Below are 6,000 nucleotides of genomic sequence, written 5' to 3'. Positions count from 1 at the left end.
TGCTGTATACTTTTTGGACCCAATTTTCTTATTTTAAATTTTGGAGAAAAAACAAAAACACTCTCACTTTTTTTTGTCCCATTAATTTCATTAGTCTGATTTCATTACAGTTTGAAGATTAATCTTTTTCGAAAGTATACTGTGTTTCTTAATGTTCAAGTTTCTCAACATGCATTTTTTCACGTCCTTAACAGAAGTTTAGAATTTCACAAATTATTGTTATAAGTTTAATGTTGAATTCTTTACTTCATTAATCAAATTCTTTACTTTATTAATAAAAAAACAATAAAAATTTTCTCAAATAATAAAATTATTGTTATAAAGTTTAATGAAGAATTCTTTACTTCATTAATCAAAATTCTTTACTTAATTAAAAAAATAATAATTTTCTGAAATAAATTACTGTTAAAAGTTTAATGAAGAATTCTTTACTTCATTAATCAAATTTCTTTACTTTATGAACAAAAAAAATAATAAAATTTTTCTCAAATAATAAAGTTACTTTAATAATTAAGTCAAATAATAAAGTTATTAAATTTAACAAAGAAATCTTTGCTTGATTCAGAATTATTTTCGGCATAGAATTTCTATTCCAAATACTACAAATCTTAAAGTCACTTCTCTTTTGTTTCTGATATGTGCTTAAGGAGCATTTTTCTCATCACTTATGGTCTTACGTGAACATAATTGAAAGAGGATAATCTGATCACAAAAGGGTTTCGATTTATGTCTGCCATCATCGCTCAGGGGCAGCCTTTTGTGTTTCTACAAATATAAATTACATTGTATTCTAAAAAGCAAAGACACAGGGGGATCTTTCATTTCACAACAAAAAACAATTGATTAAAAAAGCACCAATCCAAAGATAAGCCGAGAAATTCTGTGGTGAACGAAAGCGGGCAATTCTTTAGACTTGTCATTTGCCGTGGCCCACACGCGAACACTCTTGATTGGTGAACAATGAGATTAAGCACCGATGTAAGACGACGGCCCATTTCTAATGGTGTTACAATACCTCAGGATGTCTGAGAAAACTTCGTTTAATTATTGAAACAACTAAATGTGCATTCAACTTTGAAATCCATTTCTTTTTTTTCTCAGAATTTATTTGCCACCTCACTACTTGAAATGCCAGCTTAACGTAAGAAAAATACTACTGTCAAAAATTATGAAATGTATGAGTAAAAACTAGCCACCGTTGACGATCAGCTTATTTGTCCGGAATATTAGCCCGGAATATAACTAATTATTCCAATTAATATAGAATGTATTCATTTGAAATTTCATTTAGTTAATAGGTAAAGCTAAAATATCAAAATAAGGGTGTCAGTTTATGACAAATTATTACGCGTACAAATTTTTAAAAAATTCTAGTACAAAATAAAATCGGAATAAAAATCGTACATCGGACTTAATGCGTGAAAAACAATTTTAATCTTAATTTCAATATTAGCAAAAACACGCGACTGGATGATTTGATAGAACAATGATATTAGTTTTTATATAATAATAAACTATCATTTAATTTTTGAAAAAAAAAATTATTTCCTCCTTTTTACTAAAATGATCAGTATTTACCTAGAGATGGAAAAATACTGGTGAAGCATTTTTACAAAATAGATTCTTTACAAAATAAATCTTTCAGAACTTCAAAATTTAAATAGATTTTCTTCAAGTTTTATATACAAGTACTAAGAAACTGAAAGGAAAATTTAGTAATAATTCATTAAATGATTTACTTTTCATTAATTAAAATCTAAGCTTTCATGTATATAAAATATTATTTTATATTGTTTTGCCTATTCTATGGAATAAATAAATCATTTATATTTCAACTTATTGTGCATATTCGCCTCCGGGTTTCATCATGAAATGCTTCATTAAATTCAATAAAAAAATTAAAACTTATAAATCAACTGAAACTTTAAAATTATTTAGTGCCACTGATAATCTCATTTCAATTTTTAAAAAAAATGCAGATTATAAAAAGATTTTGCTTATGATAATATTTTATAAAAAATTAATTATTATATCAAAAATATAATATTTTTATCTTCAGTAATTCGGAATCTTCAATAATTAAAAAAATGTTAGAAAATTGTTAGGTAAAAATTTAATAAGGTTTGTCTTATAGCTGATAACTCTTCTTAGAACTCCCATTTCAAATATACTCATATAAGAGTAAAACATAGATTTTTTTTATTACAGATTTTTTAAGTAACATCTTTCTTGATTCTTGAATTATACTTATGATAAACGAAGCAGATGACTAAAAATGCATAAATGAATTGCCAAGGTTTCTTATATAAAACATTAAAAAAAATATGAGTCATATTTGTTACAAAATTAAACCAAGTTTATCTTGTAAGCAAACTTCAAAATATTTTTACGCAATTGCATCTATAACTGAAATTCATTGTTTTTTTTTTTTTTTTGTTTTTTTTAGATCAAAGATCTGTTGCCATTTTTCCATTGTCGCACTAATCACATGATTTTTTTCTCAACATTCGGGGAAAGAAATTTCGCGATTGATTCGAAATTTTGGTTTTTCCAGAAATTCAAGATAATTCCTATCGAGTTTGTTGCTAAGAGCGATCTTCATATTCTGGAGGATATAAAGAATATGTTTTAATTTTAATTGCTCAAATATATGCATTCCTTATAAGTCAGAATTTCGTCAATGGTTTTAAAATATAAGGATTTTAAATAATGCCATATCTTCTAATAAAAGAAAAAAATATATATGTTGGCGCACTACGGTATAAGCATTTGTGCTACTAAATTTGGTACAGACAACTTTATATGGTGCTAATGCATAATTAGAAGAGTTTTTTTTTTGAAATTTTATATAAGAATTTAAATTAACTAAAAATCAAAAGAAATGTTATCATTTTTTAATTTTTATTTTATAAATTTATAACGCAATTGTATTTTTGTGGTAATCAGACGATAACTCTAAAAAGTATAATTACATAGCAATAATAACAAATTTTAAAAAATTACATTTTTAATGATACTAATTTAACTGCGGTACCGTTTTTGCCAAATGATGATAGCTTTGTAAAAATACTTTTCCCGTGATTTTTCACATAGATTTCACTGTCGCAGTGAAAGTCGGATCGTTTTCAACGTTTTTTCAAATGCTAAATCACGTGATTTTTTCCATAGCTGAAATCCAAGGAAGGAGATTCTACTTGTCATCTGCGTCATTTACCAGAAAATGAAAATGAAAGACAATGTGCAGTCTGAACCGTTAGAAATAAGACATCAAGATTAACGATGCAGTTAGGATAAATGTGAGCATATGAATTTGTAATGCTACTATGATTCCATGCACCTCGATTCCATTAAAAAGGTTTCATGTACACACTGAATAGAATAAGTGCAAGGCTATTAAAATAAAACCACTTTAATGTTTGTCATGATATGATGCTGAAAATCCAGTTATGCATAAGAGATTAAGTGAAATTAAGCACTAACTAATATTCCTAGCGAATAGGTCATTAATTTCTCAAAAGAATTGATTTTCATAAAAAATTAAAGAACAAGATTCTTAAATAGATGATTATTGCCGGGAATTTCAATCTGTACATTTCAATTTTAGTTAGAGAGAGAGAGAGAGAGAGAAGGCACAGAGACATGAAATAAAGACAGACAAATCCAAAGAAGAAATAACCAAAACAATAGGTGTTTTTTTATTGTCTTTCTTATTCACACAATAAGGTTTTCTGTTTAGCTTTATATTACAGTGAAGAATTTAGTATATATTTTAAATCCATTCTAGTCAAAATTTGTTATAAACATTCAGGTTTGTTTTAAGACTACATGCTACTTTTTATTAATTTAAAATTAGTATTTTTGAGTTATTATATTCACAAATGCACGAGCGGGGAAACAAATGGAAAGTCTGATTTTTGAAAGATTTAGTCATAAATTAAACCAATTCGAATGCAAAGAAAAAAAAATTTATCCACGTAGTTTACTGTTACTTTAAATTATCGCGTTCACATACACACTACCAGGTAAATCGAAAATCACTCAACAGGGAATTTGACCAAAACTTCTTATGTATTTACACTTATAAAATTAAAAGACGTGCCAAGCTTCCTCTACCACGCTCTTTGACTTGGTAGAGGAATTATTGCACACAAGGATGGATAAATAGTTTCTTTAAGCTGATAATTCATGATATCCAAGCCAACATGCATCATACAAGTGGAATGGCCGGCCATCGAATATTCAACTTTTCCTCATTCCATTGAATCGCAACTTTTAAAGCGGCATGGCATGCCACAGTTTGGCTTGAGGTGATCCTGCATGACCGGTATTAGACGGATTGCGCTAAAATTGGGTAACACTCTACATTTTTGGAGCTAAGACCACATCCCATATTTCATCTTTTTAGCTCGTCCGGGTTTTGAGTTATGATATTAACAGACAAACCGGCAGATGGACATATTCATAGCCATAAAGAACTCAAGACAGCATGTATCATCACCCACTGCCCAGTTCCTTCTTCAGGAGGCACGTCTCTTCATTCGAATGGAGTTAGCAATTCCCTATTTCTGTACTCTGTAGAAAGTGAAAACTATCTTACTTGTCCATTGACTTATTCACTTACTCGTGGAGAAGACACAGTCATTCTTCACTTATTTAAGAACAGAAAGGAGATATAACCAAAAATGCTTCTTTCGGATTCAGGATGAACCAAAACATGGAGACTCGTGACAATTTCGAAATTGCTATTTAATTATATTATTTGATAGTCAATATAATTAGATTTTATGATAGCATAAGCTGAGCTATATGTCAACAAAAATTACAGAATAAGCAGAAAACAGACAAAATTCTATGTTCCGTATATCAAAAGTTACGCAATTGTAGGATTAAACAACAAGAATTTTTCTTCTGAAAAAAAAAAGGGATAGGCTTCATAATTTATTTAATCATTTAAACTGAAATGACGAATCCAGTCTCCTTTTGAGCAAGCTGATAATATCAATGTGCTGATAATATCAAGGCATTCCTCAGAAATTATTGAGAACGTATAATTTTTTTTCATTAAAAATTTTATTAAAAAGGATTTTTTTTTTTTTTTTTTTTTTTTTTTTTTTTTTTTTTTTTTTACGAAAAAAGCCCGTTAGTTTTTATATCAATCCCTCCTCTTAAAACTAAGAAAATTGAACTTAAGAAAATCTTTCTGAGTAATGCTGACTGAAAATAAATTGCAGGTCAGGAGGTTAAGGAAAGAAAAATGGCTAGAAATAGAAATGTTTTTTTTTTTTTTTTCAAAATCATTCTTAACGATTATGTAATAGAAAGGAACTCTTAAGGTTATCTCTATTTACTTCTTTTAAAGATCAGCACACTTTTTTCTTTAATTTTGAAATTTGCCCATATTCTCTGATTTGATTTCAGAAATGCTTTAATTTAGAATTGAATGAAAAAATGAATGTAAATGTTTGTGTTATCAAGAAAGCGCATGCAAATTATTTTTTTTTCCAAAAATTTTTTATATAAATACTTTCAGAAGTTACACCTGGATAATATTGTGCTCTTTTCTGCGTTATCACGTTTATAAATCTTGCATGGATTTTACACCTGGATAATATTGTGCTCTTTTCTGAGATATCACGTTTATAAATCTTGGATGGCTTTTACAAATTCTTCCTGGTTTAGAATTTGTTTAACGTGTTTTTCAACGTGAATGTTTTGCATGTGATCTTTCTCACGTGCTTGAAATAAACCTACAAATTAAGAATTTGTTTTTGAATTTTAACTTTTAACACATCTATCTCAACTTTATCATTTTTCATACACACATCATTAGACACGTGTATTTTATTAAACGATACAATATCTAGATTCTTAACATTAAAAATATACGAATATATTGGTATAGAAAATATTGCACCTGTAACAATTATGGGTCATTGAGATGAAAAGAAAAATTTCATCTTATACAAAAGTTCAATCATGTATGATTTTTTTACGAAATAA

The sequence above is a fragment of the Argiope bruennichi genome, chromosome 8, assembly GCF_947563725.1.
Source record: "Argiope bruennichi chromosome 8, qqArgBrue1.1, whole genome shotgun sequence".
In the NCBI taxonomy this organism is placed as follows: Eukaryota; Metazoa; Arthropoda; class Arachnida; order Araneae; family Araneidae; genus Argiope; species Argiope bruennichi.
Note: the sequence above shows the minus strand (reverse complement) of the source record.